This window comes from Zalophus californianus, chromosome 5 (assembly GCF_009762305.2).
Source record: "Zalophus californianus isolate mZalCal1 chromosome 5, mZalCal1.pri.v2, whole genome shotgun sequence".
Taxonomy (NCBI): domain Eukaryota; kingdom Metazoa; phylum Chordata; class Mammalia; order Carnivora; family Otariidae; genus Zalophus; species Zalophus californianus.
The window spans coordinates 43,234,784-43,252,375 of record NC_045599.1 but is presented as its reverse complement, the minus strand read 5'-3'; the positions used below and the strand labels follow the sequence as shown (position 1 = coordinate 43,252,375).

Sequence of the window (17,592 nt, the reverse complement as noted above, 5' to 3'; positions counted from 1 at the left end):
ATGTAAATTGATGAGATAACTCTCTGGCTGCAAACTATACTCCTACTTACAGATGTAAATACAAATTTTCTTTGCTCTCTCTGAATATTTATAAATACAATGAGACATATCGGAAAACAGAGCCTGAGCGGTATCACCCACAATTACATTGCATTTGTGGTATGGCTTGTTGGATTTTTATCCCTAGAACCCCGATTAAATGGTAAGTGGTAAGCAAAACCAAACAACTCAACTGAGAGTCATTTTCACTTTGCCAATTAGAAGGCACTGCAGAGACCAGTTCAACTAATTTGCTTTCAGGCCAACCCTCTTGTGAGCATCCCAATCCAGGCTGAACATTTGAAGTGACATATTTCATAATCACTCTCAGTGAATCAATGTTTATTTTTTATGTAGAAACTGATTCTGGTGACTTTTACCTGAAACCAGCAATATCGCACCTTGCTTGCTAAAAACTGTTCAAAAGATACACACTAGTCAGGACAATTAGAAATACCCTGCTTGACCAACCTTACCTGAGGGGTATTTTCACACTGAACTGAACAGCTCCACATCCCCATAGAAAGCCCACTTTCTGAATATCTTTGACCTTTTAGCTATCTCTCTTCCTTTTTTTTTTCCCCTCTCAATGACTAGAACGCAGTATCTCTTAAAGAACATCAAAATTAGAAATCAGGCGGTGAAATTCAGAAATGAGTAAGATTGAAGATGGCAGCAGTCCCTTGCAATGAGAACAAAGCTGACAAGCATCTAGTAATGATATGTAACTTACATAATAAGCACAATGGATTTTTAAATGAGATTCTTTTTATGGGCAATGTGAAATTTTTGGAGTCCCTTAAAAGGTAGGTAGTGCATATTTTGAAATAGCATTATGTACTCTATGGAACAAAACTAAAACATCTTGCATTTCCAAGGCATTTTTCCCAAGGATGTCCAGATGTGCTGAAGATATGAATTCATTGATTTTCCTACTCTCCTTTTAGTAGCTAAGAATCAGGTATCATTTTCTTGATTTCAGAGACAAGAACCCCGTGTCAAACTCCAGCTGTTCAACCATTACATATGTTGCTTTTCTTAGGTTTAAGTAGCCATTTGTCTCCTTTACCTTCCAGCAGGGTAATTTATTTTGTCTTTTTGAAAGTGTGCGTGCATACACACACAAATGCACACGCCCAGACATGTACATTTTTTTTCCTTACTGCAAAACAAGGATTTGCTGTGGAGGTCACTCTTGTGCTGAAACTTAAAATAGTCTTGTAAAAATGAATGGAGGTCATTTTCACCCTTAGCTTTGCAAAAAATAAAAATTGATATTATCTAGTGTTGACAATGGTATAGGGAAATGGGTACTCTGATAAACTGTTGATGCGGAAATGAAAACAAAACTTTTGGAAGGTTAACTGGAAGTTTCTATTAAGTAAATAAACTAGTATACTTTCGCTTTGGGAAATCTATTTACAGAAATTAAAGTACTAGGATTCATGCGCAAACACATTTATTTGAGCATGCTTTATAATGGCCCAAAGCAAGCAAATGAACCAAGAGAAACATGGGAAAAATGTAGTTTCTCATCAATAAATGAATGACTGAAAATTTTCTAATTCATTCATTCCATGGAAAATCATATAACCATTAAAAAAAGAAATTATTTCTGCAAGCATTTACCTGGAAAGATGATTATACAAACTAAAAGAAAAGATCAAATTGAGGGTAAAATGTATAAGATGATCCATTTTTTAGGTAGGAAAAAACAACACTCAAATATGAGAAAAAATATATTTGTCTCCACAGTTAAATGCATGGAGAAAAATACGGAGGGATAAACCCTAAATCATTGAGAAGCTCTGTGTATCCCTGTGTTGGTGAACTAAGGACAGGAGGAGTGAAAAGGACGTGCCAGGGAGATTTGGGATCTTAGTTTGTTCAACTTCTGTGTTTCATCATGTATTACTTATGAAATTTGAAATAAATACGTGCCCCCAAAAAATGTTAAGGAAGAAGGCATGACACAGAATGGTGAAATAGAATGAAAGGGATTTGGGAATCAGCCATATTGAATTTTGCTACCTGTTCCTGTGTAATGTCAGACACATCACTAACTCCTTTGATGATGTGTTTCTTCGTATAAAATGGAGATAATACTTACTTCTCTGTAAAGCACAAGGCACACTGCTGGCAAACAGTAGGAAAGGACTGACGCTGCTCCCAGGGTATCAGAAAGCAGAGGCAGGGAGGGGGTAGAAATCCTTTGTGTAAGACAACAGAAATTGCTTAGTTGGGCAAATTTCCTTGTTAACCAGCTGCTGGGTAAATTACTGCTGGAAGGAATATATTCTCACCATGGTATGTTCTGCCTTCGTGTCTTATAGATCTAGTCTCAAAATTTATCAGCCTCAAGATAAAACCCAGGGCAATGTAAAACCAAAGGTTTGGAGAAGAAAAGGCATGGTGGCCTCACTGCAGAACTGGGAGGAACCAGTCTAGTATAGTTAGCAAGGTCAGGTCAAGATTAGTAGAAGGTAACATGACAAGGATTGCCTGCAACCACGGGAAGCTAGAAGAGACAAGAAAAGCCTTCAGAGAGAACAGGGCCCTTGCCAACACTTGATTTTGGACACCTAGCCTCCAGAATGTGAAAGAATATATTTCTGTTGTTCTTTTTTTTTAAATTTATTTTATTATGTTATGTTAGTCACTATACATTACATCATTAGTTTTTGATGTAGTGATCCACGATTCATTGTTTTCATATAGCACCCAGTGCTCCATGCAGTACGTGCCCTCCTTAATACCCATCACCAGGCTAACCCATCCCCCACCCCCCTCCCCTCTAGAACCCTCAGTTTGATTCCCGGAGTGCATAGTCTCTCATGGTTCGTCTCTCCCTCCGATTTCCCCCCCTTCATTTTTCCCTTCCTTCTCCTAATGTCCTTCATGCTATTCCTTATGTTCAACAAATAAGTGAAACCATGTGATAATTGACTTTCTCTGCTTGACTTATTTCACTTAGCATAATCTCCTCCAGTCCCATCCATGTTAATGCAAAAGTTGGGTATTCATCCTTTCTGATGGCTGAGTAATACTCCATTGTATATATGGACCACATCTTCTTTATCCATTCATCTGTTGAAGGGCATCTCAGCTCTTGCCACACTTTGGCTATTGCAGACATTGCTGCTATGAACACTGGGGTGCATATGGCCCTTCTTTTCACTACATCTGTGTCTTTGGGGTAAATACCCAGGAGTGCAATTGCTGGGTCATAGAGTAGTTTTCTTTCTGTTGTTCTAAGTCACCCTGTTTGTGGTACTTTGTTAAGGAAGCCCTAGGAAACTAACAGATTTTGGTGGGACTCCAGGGGTCCCAAAATCCTACATATAATGTCCTAGTCCATTTGGGCATTATAGTATTATAACAGAATATTATAGTCCGGTTGGTTTATAAACAACAGAAATTTATTTCTTATAGTTTTAGAAGCTGGGAAGTCCAAGATCAAGGTGCCAGTATATTCAATATCTGATGAGACCTCACTTCTGGGTTTACAGAGGCCTGTCTTCCTGCAGTGTCCTCACAAGACAGAAAGGGCAAGGAAGCTCCCTGGGATTTCTTTTAAAAGAGCATGAAACCCATTTATGAGGGCTCCATCCTCATCACCTAATCTCCTCCCAAAGGTGCCACCTCCAAATATCATCACACTGGGAATTAGGATTTAACATATGAATTCTGAAGGGATGAAAACATTCAAATAACACATGCCCTCTCCTTTTAGGGTAAAACTATAGGATTTATGATTGTAGAGACTGGTTATGACTTAAGAAAAAGATCAAGATTTCTCTCTCTTATAGACAGCATGATCATCATTATTCTAAAAGCCCCTGCACAGAGGAGGTAGGAGAAAGACACTCTTATATATTTAAATCCCTATCTTGTTGGTGCTAAACTGTGGATTGCTGGCAGGGAATCATTTTCAGTGCACTAACTTATACATTTATATTTTTAAATATTGGAGATAACAAGATAAACTTTCAGTAAGGATCTGGTAATTCACCCTAATTGAATCTGGTGTCTTATCCAATTACGTTAACCTTCTTCTCGGTGAGCCATGGAGGTTCCTTGTCTGATGTGGTTCTATGATGGAATGTATCTGGCTCACTTTAAGGCCTCTTTACTATTCACAGATAGCTTTTACTTTTTAGTTCAGCACACACCCAAAGTCCTTTTTGTAATAGTCTTTATGGAGCCTATGCTTCCCTTCAACATATTCTGTAAAATACTGCATCCTTCCGTACTTGCTTGAGAATGACATTTTTATCCTTCCTTGGATGTCACAGTAGCATAAGTATCATGTTTTCTTGTCCTGCTGTGTTCTTATCCACTAGTTGCACTTCGAGTCTACTCCTTGGCACACAGAATGTGCTAGGTAGCATGAGGACATTTCCTGTGCAATCCCATTAAATATCCTTTAGCATCCTCAGCTCAATTCGCACCTACTACACTTATAGCAAAAGACAATCTGGCTTTAATTAACTCATCTTGCCATTCTCCATTGTAACAAAGAAAGAGAATAACTATTTATTCTCATCAAATTGTCAGATATTTTGACTGGCCTTTATCTAGACGGAGGCTATTTCTGCATAATTTTGCCATTGGGTTAATGCTTTGAATTCTCTTAATTTACTATGAAATAATTTTCTAGTTAAGATGCAAACTCTTATTTATTTCAACAGAAATACCTGTAGAAACAAGCCTATCATGTGATCGACTGATAGCAGAGTGAAACATAACAAAAATCCTATCAACAGTGTTATCAGTCACACTACATTGTAGGGGAAAATGTCTTGGTATTCACATCCTAAATCTGGAAAAATCTTCCAATGGCAAATTTCCATTTTCCCATTTACTGTAGAATTCTGTTAGCATTCCCTTTTGCCAAGTAAAATGGAACTATTATTACAAAGTATGTGTAATAGAAAAGAGTTGGTGTTTAGTTGGGGGCAGGGAACAACACTTAAATGCCTCTAAAAAGCAGAGCTACCTAATAAAAAAATTAAAAAAAAAAAAGCAGAGCTACCTAATGAAATAGATTTGACATCTGTTTTTAGAATTTATAATATAATCATAATACCTAAATGTTCAAAGCAGTGTTGAATAAGACAGTGGTCAAGGATAAGAATTAACCAAGAAGGACTTCCTTAAACAGAACTGAATCCAAATTTGAAGGAAGTGATAAAGTAGACTGGCAGGGAAGAGATGAGAAGTCTAGGAAATAACAGACCAGGATTTTCAGCTTAACTCTAAGACATTCATTCATAACCTCACTCCTGGGTCACTCACATAACATATCTGCACCCAGATTCCTTGCTGAAAAAATAGATACACTGGAGTTCAAGACTTCTGTAATTTGAAACTTAATATTCTATGGAGATGAATAAAAAACCAAAAGTAGCAAAAAATGATTTTGCTGGAGTTGAAGTTACTATCAATTCTAAACTCTTTTCTTAAAGATAGAGGGAAAGATATACATTTTTATTGGTGGTGTATAAATACTGTATTTTAAAAGTATTATAGACATTTTACTGTGTCACCTTAGCTAAGCTGTAACCACCCTGCCCATCATTTCTTTCCCTGTACAGTTCCGATCATTTTTACCTAAAAATGATAGAAGCTTTATTTTCCTTCCAATTCTATTTTTTTTAAAGACTACAAAATAGAGGGTCATAGAGGATCATCATTCTAGCTTTGGCTGCCTTCTCTTACTCTTAATCCCAATGACCTCCCTCACGGAACAGTCGATGGAAATAGCTCCTGTGCAGAAAATGAACTTGTGACGAAAGATATGGGTTCCCAGAGACAGTCTCTGCCACATTTTCCTGTAGGGTGTTAAGTATGTCATTTAAATTCTTTGACCTTCAGTTTCTTCATCCATGAATGGATGGTAATAATCCATACTCCACAGGATTGGTGTGGGAGTTAACGGGATACCATATGTAACACAAGAAACAGATGTTAAACTCAAAGTAGATGTTTTATCTGTGACAACGGGATCTCTGTCCTAGAGGTCACATGCATGCATATTCTGCTAGGCACAAATGCAGGGGAAGATAACATGAGTTTTGGAGTAAGCAGTGCCAAGTCACTGATATATTTCCAGCCTCTAAATAGAAATGCCAAGAGATACCTTTGGCAGAGATTTATGAGAAGTTATTTGCAAATTCTGTTGTGGAATAAGAGTTTGTTGCTATGATTTTATGGTGAAGTCTCCCACTTCTGTTCTCCCTAGACACAAAAATCTGAGACAATGTTGTGCTCTGGGGCCCCATACATGCAAGTGTACCCTAACCAATTCACTGCATCAAAACCTTGGCATTTGAACTCTCCAATTCTCTTTTTATCTTCCCCTGGCCTCAAAGGGGAACTAGATCACTGGAATGCACTGATCCTTCTCTAGAAGTACAACGTGATCACATCTGGGGATTGCCCATGTTAGAGTTCTTAGGTCCCTAAGCTCTGGTTTCCCTGAAGTTCTCATGAAAATCCCTTGAAACCCCAGGGTTTCCCATCTAGTGACTCCTCTAGGAGTCTTGTTCATTACCTTCTGCACTGCCTGACTCTCCCTACTTTCCATCCCCACCCACTCTGTGTTCTTGTCACCAGGTGCTAATAGATCAGTCCACCAAGCACAATAATGATTGCTAATGAAGGAGGACAAGGGAGGGGTTCATGTTCATCAGCCATGTGCTAGGAACTATATCAGGTATCCACTTATGTCCTTTAATTTAATGAGTTTAAATATTCTTAGACTTTCTAGAAATATGGTTTTACATCTAAGAGTGGTTGTAAAATATACTTTTGAACTATGTGGGGTTGATTGTGGTGGAGAGAACCTATATGCCTCTTCACATCTCATCCTAGTATGGGAAGATGCTGACTCCACCCAGCGGTGGGTTAGTGCTGACTAAAATATTGTGCCCTCAAAATGTGGGTGGAATCTGTCTTTTTTTTTTTTTCAAGATTTTATTTATTTGAAAGAGAGTGAGCAAGGGAGAGGGAGAGAGAAAGAGAGAACGTGTGCACAAGCAGGGGGAGAGTGAGAAGCTGGGAGCCCCATGTGGGGCTTGATCTCAGGATCCCAGGATCATGACCTGAGCCAAAGGCAGACGCTTAACCTACTGAGGTACACAGGTGCCCCCAAATCTCAAAGTCTTTAAACCTCCCTGCCACTGAATTTCCCCATAGCTCATCATGGCTGTCCCCTGACATTAATGGTGAAAGGGAAGGGAAGATGCCTGGTGGAGGCAGATAAGGGGAAGACAATGTTAAATATGGCTTTAATATTGCATTGTAACGCCTGCTCATAATCGGTCCATGTTCTCCCTCAGAAAGAAGCCCCCCCCATATCTGATTTCTACCTGCTGAATTGGTCCATCTAATCCTGCTACTTTTTGGCTTCCTGTGTAAACCCCACTCCCTGTCACAGCTTCGCCACTGCACCAGTCCATCAGAGCATAATAATGACCACTTAGTGGAGAAGGGCTTGGGAGACAACAACCACAAGAAAAGAATCACTGCCAGGTGACACAGCATGTTCCAGGGGCTTCCACACATTCTGCACAGATCACCTCATTTATCTTCACTGCATCCCTAGTGACAGGAGGGGAACTACAATGATACAATTCTACATTTTTTTTTCAATTAAAATTTTTTTTTTCTTTTCAAATTTTTATTTAAATTCCAGTTAGTTAACATACAGGGCAATACTGGTTTCAGGAGTAGAATTTAGTGATTCATCACTTACATAGAACACCCAGGGCTCATCACAACAAGTGCCCTCCTTAATCTCCATTCCCCCATCTAGCCCATCCTCCACCCAGTTCCCTTCATCAACCCTCAGTTTGTTCTCTATCCTTGAGAGTCTCTTATGGTTTGTTTTCCTCTCTTTTTTTTCCCCTTCCCATATGTTCATCTTTTTTTTTTTTTTAAGATTTATTTATTTGACTGAGAGAGACACAGTGAGGGAGGGAATACAAGCAGGGGGAGTGGGAGAAGGAGAAGCAGGCTTTCCACTGAGCAGGGAGCCTGATGCGGGGCTCGATCCCAGGACTCTGGGATCATGACCTGAGCCGAAGGCAGACGTTTAACGACTGAGGCACCCAGGCACCCATGTTCATCTGTTTTCTGAGCAAAATCATATGGTATGTGCCTTTCTCTGACTGACTTATTTCACTTAGCATAATACCCTCTAGTTCCAACCACATCATTGCAAATGGCAGGATTTCATTATTTTCCATGGCCGAGTAATATTCCATTATATACATATAAATATCCTACATCTTCTTTATCCATTCATCAGTCAATGGACACTTGGACTCTTTCCATAGTTTGGCTATTGCTGATAATGCTATTATAAACATCGGGGTGCATGTACCCCTTCAAATCTGTATTTTTGTATCCTTTGGGTAAATAACAAGTAGTACAATTGCTGGATCATAGGGAAGTTCTAATTTTAACTTTTTGATGAACCTCCATACTGTTTTCCATAGTGGCTGCACCAGTTTGCATTCCCACCCACAATGCAAGAGGGTTCCCCTTTGGATGCAGTCACAATGCAGACACTGTGACTTGTCCAAACTCTATCAACTTCAGGAATAGAATCCACAGGTTCTGCTTACTGTTGGTGTGTATTAAGGTATTTTCTGATGACTATTAATGAAGACAACAAGTACTAATATTTAAGGAGGAGAAAAACTGAGCTTACCCGGCTTCCACCCTGCCCTATGAACAGCCTTTAGTCACTTACTAACACAACAAAGCCCAACTTGACCCTGATGGTAAAGAACGCGATTATGCCAGGCTGGAAAGGATCAGTGGCTATAATCACATTGAAATAACTCAACTGGGCAAAGAAGGGAAAAGCCTGTAACATTTCACAAACAAACTGCAAATGTATTTAATGATACATTAAATACATTTTAATGTATCATTAAATACATGAGCTGAGAAGAGATCGATGATTTTCAAAGAAGAACACTGAACAGGAGCTGATCGATATATTGATGTCATAGAGACATAAAATATTCAAGATATTTCTAGAATGCTGTTGTTTGATCCAAATCATTAGTCACATGGAACTCTTAGGCTCCCCCAGATTCTGATTTCAGGCATCCCTACTGCTCCAAGGGTTAGATTTAGAGTGTGGTTAAAAGTATGGAAACATTCCAAATAATTGGAGCTTATCCCTTTAATACCCAAATAGTTGTTTACCGTTTGGGGGTAAAAATTCTCCAAAATGTGCAATAGAAAGAGGACACAAAGCAGAATCTCACATTTTCTGGATGAAATTCTGCCACTGTTATGAACACTCATGACCCCAGCACTGGCAGACACTGATGCTTTGAGGGGCTACTGAGGTGCGTAGGCCACCTTCCCTTCTCTGAAATATTCCAGAACGGAGTGTTTTTAAGGTGTGCTTTTTAAATTGCTCCTGCTCCCTCCTGTGCCGCCATGCCATACACAACCAGCTTGCTACCGTCATTACCTACATCTGATAATCCTCATCCCTCCCTCCCCTTCCACCACTGCTACCTGCCACTACTTCTTGAGCTTCAGAGCATAAATAATGGGTAATGGGTGAAGATGAGCTCTGAGTATCAGATTGCTTGATACGATTAAGCACATTCCTGTTTCATTTCAAGGATGCCATTATTAAGTCAGATGTGAAACTCCCTTTTGATACATACCACTGTCCTCTGATTAGATGTACAAATCTCTTGGTGCCTCCATTTCCCCATTTGGAAAATGAGGAGAAATAGATCTTCTATGAGGATTGAGTAGAGAAACACATGTAAAGCATCAGATACTGAGCCTGGCCCACTGGATGCCTTACTAAATAAATTGTTTTCATTGACAAGGTCATCGCCTAGATTCTTCTGAATTCAAGAAGCTGTAGAAATGATAGCAGAAGAACATGCTTCTTTTCCCTCTGGTCCAGTACTCCATCAACCACCACAGGATGTCGTTAGATGAGACATAACTAAAACACTAGTGTAATGAAAGGAACACTAGATGCAGTCAGAAATCTGGGTCCAAATGTTGACCTAGATGTAGTTTTACTATGTGCCAGGCACTGGTCTAAGTATCTAACATACACTAACTAATTCAAGTTGTCACAACAACCAGGAAGGCAGGTGCTATTATTACCCCCACTTGACTCATGGAGAAACTGATGCAAAAAAGTTAAGTAACTTGTCCCAAATCACATATTTGACAAGCCGTGGGTCTGAACCCAGACAGACAACTGTAAGACTGTGCTTCACAGACTCTCAGCCCTTTTAGCTTCAGTTTTCTCAAAGGTAAAATGAGAATAATAGCCCTACACTGGAACTGGCAAAGGCTATAGGAATGTCAAGTACAGTTGTCATTAAGCTGCTTGGCCAAAGTGCTTCACTCTCTGTAGAGCGAAAGAGGATGGTGGAAGTTATATCAACCAAAGACGTGACGGGAAGATTATTCCAGGTACCAGAGGCCAAGGACAACAACAAATTTGAGTAAACCTCAATATCATTGCTATAAAAAAAAAAAGTGGAAACAAGTTATCTTTTGAAAGAATTATTTGAATATTTAAAATCCTTTACTTTGTCAGTTAGGGGTAATACTTTTTCATAATGTGTAAAGAAGTTCTTCTCACATGAGTTCAAAAAGGACTAGAGAAGCACGTGTTTAAGTGAGCATGTAAAAGTGTGTGCTGTCCTCTAAATGGTAAACCCACATATTAGGGCGAATTTATTTTGCCTCCCAGGTCAGTGTAATTGCCTATTGATTCTTAGGAAGGAAAAAAAAAGTGGCATTCAGAACATTTGCTCCTTAATTTCTGAACAGAATTACAGCCTAAATGGAAAAATGACATTGTTTAACAGCACCTCTGAGAGAAAGGGTCAAGCCTTTTCCTAATTACTTGTGCATAATTGGTGCTCAGTAAACATTTTTTTGGATGAAAAGCTTAACCCTGTATAAATAGTTCCTGCTTTGTTAGACAGATACATGTTGCATTCCTGATCAAGCATCCGATAGAGGACAGGGCGAAAATACAACACATGGAAGCATTTGCATCATTCAAAATTGCCAAAGTTTGTGTTCTAAGACTAATGGGCATCAGCACACTGCAGTTTCTGAAATTGTATAAGAAATCTCAATATACTGTGAAGTGAATACACAGAAGCCTACTGAGTGTGAAATTGCTTCTCACTCAACAATAAAGATTAACTTAAATCATGGTTTCCTTGCCTTCTTGGAATTTACGGAGGCACTGTACTTTATTTTGAACAGGCAAGTTTTCTTAATAAGAGAGGGAGAGAGAAAATGAAAAAGAGACTGGAAGAAAAAAGGGAGGAAGAAAGAAAAAGAAAAAGAAAAAGCAGTCATCTAGGGATGTCAGAAAGAAGGCTTTCCCCAGGCACAAGTGGCAAATGGCCTTGTACCGAGGAAAGACTGACAAAACCTCTGCTAACCTCAGAAGCATAACACTTGGGAATCTTGCGTGTAACATCCCATGGAAACCATATCAAAGATGTCGGTTTTGAAAAAATTAAGTAATTGTTCATTCGATTCTCTACCTCCTTCCTATTATTTTCATTTGATTTGTGTCTATGGCTACAGAATTTCCAGGAAGGACTTTATTCATAATTTTAAGGATTATATGAAGGAAAAATGTTAACATGAACTAAACATACCCTGTACCCAAATCACTGAACAATGTAGTTACTGTAACTCCTACAAGTATAGTGTTTAAAATCAGAGTAAAGTCGCAGAACTGTATGTATTTCAGATCTCTAAATAGAAAGTTAGCTTCATTTTGGAATACAACCTCTGATGGAGCATTTTTAAAAAGATTAATCCATCTCATTCAAAATTTTCGGATATATCTATGACAGCTTCTTTTTTCCTTAGTGGAATATTTGTTAACTATGAGGCATTTATGGGCTCAAGAAACGTGTTGTTACAGTGCCAGTGGGTATTTATCGCCAGATGAAGTTGGCAGTCCCACAATTACCTGGTGCATGGCAAGTTAAATGTGGTCTCTGAACCAGTCTGTATGGGACTCTTTGTTACTGGGCTGCAACAAGATAAGCAGAAGATTGACCAGAATGTAAGCCAACTATACCAGTAAGGTGGTACTTTTTTTTTTTTTTTAAATAGTGTAACTTCCCCAATAAAGGAAGATGAGTGTTAATTTACATTCTGGGACAAGTTCTTTTGTCCCCTTAGGGACCAGTAACTGTTTGTGGACTGACTAGTTTGAGTGCCAATGCTCTAGTAGATTTTTTAAGTACAAGACACTCTAGCGTGATGCTTGAACACTTGGGTTCTGGAGGCAGGCAAACCTGAATTTGAATGTTGGCCTCGCAACTGAGTAGTCAAAGGACCCCGCATGAACTGCTCAAGGTTTTCAATCCAATTTCCTTACCTGCAAAATTGGGATAGATCTGTCTCATACATATTAGGGTGAAGCTTAAACTAACTAATCAAATATGCTTAGCACAAACTCTGCCTATGTGAAGAGCTCAGCTTAAAATATGCAATCCTAGAGGTGTTACTTCCACATGATTAAGGAAATTAAAACTTTCTCCTCCATACATCTGTGACTGACAACCAAAACCACCTGAAATATTCAGACCAGTGGGGATAAAAATTTTCTGAAGTAATAAGGCACAATAGTGGTTAAATGCCTGAAAGGCTACAGATGGCCTGGAAATACTCCTTTCTCCTGAAAGAAGGAAATGCATGCCTATTTCAGAGACAGCGGGCATGGGAAATAAACAGGATGGAGGAAAGGGCTTAATAGTTGATGTAAGAACATCTGGGGATAAACCCTGATCCTAATTTATAGAGGTTGCTTTAACTTGAGGTAAACAAGGCCTTAAATGAGAAAATAAAACATTTATACAAATATACATATGCATCTATACACTGCATAGTTCTTGATGCAGAGAAGGTTCTCAAATTATTTTGTTTCTTTAGCCATTACTAAATGCACAATAGAATTGACTTGGTTTTATGCAGAAATATATTTCTTATTCTGGAATCTGGTAATCCAAATATTTTAGTCAATATCTGCATTTATCTTCTTGTTCTCCACCACTGACTTACTAACCTTACCAGGTCATTAATAAAACAGGGAATCCCCCCAAAGTCCTGCCATATCTAAAATACCTTTACAGTTGCATCAATATTCTGTAAATCATTGACAAGTCCAATTAATACCAACTCACGACACTGCCATTTTTATAGCAATTAATTACTTGGTTGGCATGATTTCAAGCAAAAGTGGTAAAAATGAAATCTGAATAGGAGAGTTACATTAACTTGGGGTTTACTTATCTCTGTTTATCTATCAAGCTCATAAACCAGGTTCTGAGTAGACAGGGGGAGGAAGACCCTCATTAATCTCTTTTCACCAAACCCAGTTTTATGGAAAACTATGAAATAGCAATGAATTATCAAGTTCTGCGTGGAACTACACACTAACACCTGTGCTGAGGAGGATGTATGGAAGAAGAAAAGATGCATGGAAATGAGTAAATCATGTCTATTAGTGTAGACACATCTCCTCAAAAAGTGTAGTAAGATCACTTGTGCAAGTTCTGGCTGCACCTTATGCCCATATGCTGTTCACGCTCTGAGACTGCATCATGTATGCGCTGATGTTGCTCAGCTAACCCAAACTTATTCAGTTCCTTCTCGTGTTTTTTCTCCACTGTAATTACCTCCTAACTACCTTGTCCTGCCTCCAAGATAATCTCTCTCCAATTTATCCTCCCTAAGGCTGCCAGAATGAATTTTCCAAACTGCCAATCTGATCATGTCACTTCCCATTAGAATCTTTCAATGGCTGCCCATTACCCTCAGGACAAAATCCAAGCTCCTTAGCCTTATCTGGTCCCTGCCTATTTCCCCCGGCCTCAGCTCGTTATTACTTACTCCCTCACTTAGTCTAACTACAGTATTTTCAACTCCTCCCTGTTCCAAACTCTCCTCAGTGCCTCAGCCATGTTCCTCATCAGCCAAAATTATCCTCTCCTTTCTCTACCTATTATCGGGCAAATTCTTACTTCATAGTTACCACATAGCAGAGGGCTTCGCTGGTGGCCTCCTCAAGCTTTCCAAGGGTTTCGGCAGTCCCAGCTTTTACCTCTCAGTTAACTTGCAGATCCAGTAATGAAATGATCAGTGTTCATCTCTGAACCTCCCATTGAACTGTAAGATCCCCAAAGTCAGGTCGGGTCTTCCTCTGTGACTCTCTATTTTCCATGTCTATTACAGACTTGGCAGCTAGCAGGTTTTTAATTGATTATGAATTAACAAATACTCAAAGTGCAGAGCTGAAGTTGCCCAACGGCATATCTGAAAAGTACCCAAGCAAACCATAAAATATTCTCTCTGGAATTCCTAACAACCAAAGCCTAAAATAGCTGATATTTATTCATCTTCAGTTCCAAGTAGTTGTAATGGTGAGGGGGCAGGGTGGACAGACACAGCACTTAGCATCAGTCCTGGGCAGCTTATCTGCTAGGTTCTTACCCTGTAGCTTAAATCGTCTTCAGATCAACGTGGCTTCCTGACTGTATTGTTTTACACAAGGGAGTAGACATACATCAGGTGTGAGCGCAACCCATACCTAGTCCACGCTACCATAATAGCTTTTTACATTCCAGAAAAGATTGCATTCTTTTTCAAAGGTCGTAATAATAGAAATTACGTTCTAGTTTTCATGCACTTAAAGTGATCCATTTAGTTGCATTAGGTCTTTTGAGTGACTTAGATGGGGACGTTTAAACTGTTGGCTTAATAGTGTCAATGTTTCAGTGGTCTCCGCTCCACCTGGAGTCTAACAGCTGGCCTCTGTAGTTCACTGACGAGTGTAACTTGCTGCCCCCACTTAAGGCATCACCAGTTACACGGATAGAATTTATCCAAGCTGCCTTCTGACGATCTTCACAGCCACACGCACATCTAGACAAATCCAAAACAAAAATACACAGAAACTGCAACCTAGCTGGAGTTTGGACACCAAAGGGGAAGAGGGCAGGGGCCGGTCCTTTGTGCTACAGGCAGCCACATGCTGGAACTCCCGAGGAGCACGGGGTTATGTGATGGCGGAAGTCAGCGGCTGAATATACACAAACGCTTGATCAACTGTGAGTCATTCGGTGGCATTTGAAAGTGTCCCTGAGAGGCTGGATCTGTAGTCTTTCCTAAGAATCTGTGGCCTTAATGATCAGATATTTGGACTGCAGGCGATTTAGGGACACGTGAGCATTTTCCAGATGAAGAATGAAGCAAATGGTGTGATTTGTTCCCTCTTAGCTCCTCAAATTACAGAGGACTCACATTTCCCTCCCAACTTGAGCAAGGCAAGGCTAATTTTACATTTCCTACTCTTGTGTCTCCAAGGATTAGGAGTGCAGAGCACGCATCGAAGATTGAGCTAATTATTTTCTAGACACCATGAGGAAAAATCAACCGAAGTTCTTGGTTTTATATCTGAGAATATTCTGTGGGTCTCTACTTCTCAAAATACATGGCTTCTCCTCCTGAGGCAAATCCTGTTTCCGGTTTACTTGTTTGTCCTCACCTCCCCTCTTGGTGCCTCTAGCTGCAAGGAAAACTTCTCTTCTTGGTATAAACTGAATAAGAGATATGACTCCCAAGGAAGTTTGGTAAGAGATTATAGATAAAGAAATGCAGTTACATTTCTCTAAAATGGAAACTTAGGCTTCCCTGGAAAATAGTTTCAGCATTTTGTAGGTGAGCTACTTGCTGATTGCTCATTATCATTTAGTTGAAAACAATAGCTGTCTTAGTAGAGCCAGAAGGAAATCTCTTCAGCTGTTTAATTTTCCTTTTTCTGCCTCACGTTTACTGACAATTTATATCTTTCAGATGATGAGTATTTGTGCGGTCAGAAGATATTTGTCCTTTAACAAGTTTAAGTCTTAAGGACTTTTCTGGTCAACTTCTGGAAGAGTCCTGTCTCCCACCCTACCCCACCCCCACCTGCCCATCCTCAAAGGGGAGAGAATGCTAAGGTCCCCTTACCCTGGCTCGCCAGACACTGGCTTCCTGAGGTAAAGCAGGGAGAAAATGATCCCTTTTCTCCAGTTACAAAAGGATGGGACCAGGCCCTCTAGGTTGTCAAGTATAAAACAAAGCAAAACTGTATTAGCTCCAGAGTCAACTTTTCTTTCTTTGGACCCAGCAAAGGAGAAGAAGAGAGCCACACAGCCACCCAATCAGTATGCAGCACGTTGGAATTCCAATGCTGAGGGGCCAAAGCACACCTAGGGTCATTACTAGGCACGGACATAAGAAGAGCTGCAATCTGTTTATTAATTGTTTCTAACTGGGCTGTTGAAGAGGCGTTCCTGGACCACCTGCATCAGAACCACTTGAGAAAGGTTTTTAAAAACACCTGCTGCTGAATCAGAATCGCTGGGATGAGGCCAGGGAGCTGCATTTTTCATGACCACTCAAGAGTCTTCAAAACACGTATGTTCCAAAACCCTATTTATACACCAATACCATTACATTTTCAGTTATGTAAAATAACTGCTGCTGTAATTTCTCTCTGAGGAAGACATTTTTTAGGACGCGGTGTGAAACAATGAGAGTACATTTACCTAATCCTCAAAATATCAGTTTATAGTCTTTGAGGCATGTGGGAAATTTCATCTTGAAACTTTTTTTTTTTTGATGGATTCTAAGTTTGTTTAGGGAGAAACTGACAGCACTGAATTGATCTAGAGCTAGCCAATTCAGAAAACTTAAATATCAGATTTAATAGACTTGGTTATCAGCTACCAACTGAATCTTCAAGAAGGTCCCTATATATAAACAAAGCGAATCATTGGCTATTCAACTCCCTTGATTCAACAGGACTTGAAGAGGACCATTTGGATTAACTGATTATACAGACACTACCATAGACATTACTGTAGCAAGAGGGGAGAAAACCAAATAGAAAATGATGTATCAGCATTTCATTTAAATATGAGCTCTTTCTTTGATATTTACATTTATGTTTTGCTTTTTTTTTTTTTTTCCTGGTCTTAAGAATGGTGGGCAAGCAGGGCGCCTGGGTGGCTCAGTCGTTAAGCCTCTGCCTTCGGCTCAGGTCATGATCCTAGGGTTCTGGGATCGAGCCCCACATCGGGCTCCCTGCTCGGCAGGAAGCCTGCTTCTCCCTCTCCCACTCCCCCTACTTGTGTTCCTGCTCTCGCTATCTCTCTCTCTGTCAAATAAATAAATAAAATCTTAAAAAAAAAAAAAGAATGGTGGGCAAGCAGACAACTTCTGGTGAATATTGGAAACTAAATATCTTGTCCCCAATTCAGGCCAACTTGTAAATTTTCATCCATAAGGTCACATATGGCTTAAGAACTACTGATTTTATCTTTTACAAATCAAGAAAATCAATTCATCTGGGGGACCCGAGTCTGCAAAAGTTTTATTGGCAATGTCACCACTGAACTTTGTGTAACAGCGAGGCACATTCTGGGGCAGGCAGATACCTAATCCCTTTGCTTAATATTCTTT

General features: G+C 39.6%; 1 long non-coding RNA gene across 1 annotated transcript in view; it reads left to right on the top strand.

The window, feature by feature from the left end:
* The window catches only part of LOC113929295, a 42,689-nt gene extending 25,575 nt beyond the window's left edge, over positions 1 to 17,114 (top strand). Inside the window, exon 3 of the long non-coding RNA XR_003522152.2 lies at positions 15,940 to 17,114. This is a non-coding gene — a long non-coding RNA (uncharacterized LOC113929295). The remainder of the gene's footprint in view (positions 1 to 15,939) is intronic.
* The last annotated feature ends 478 nt before the right edge of the window (positions 17,115 to 17,592 follow it).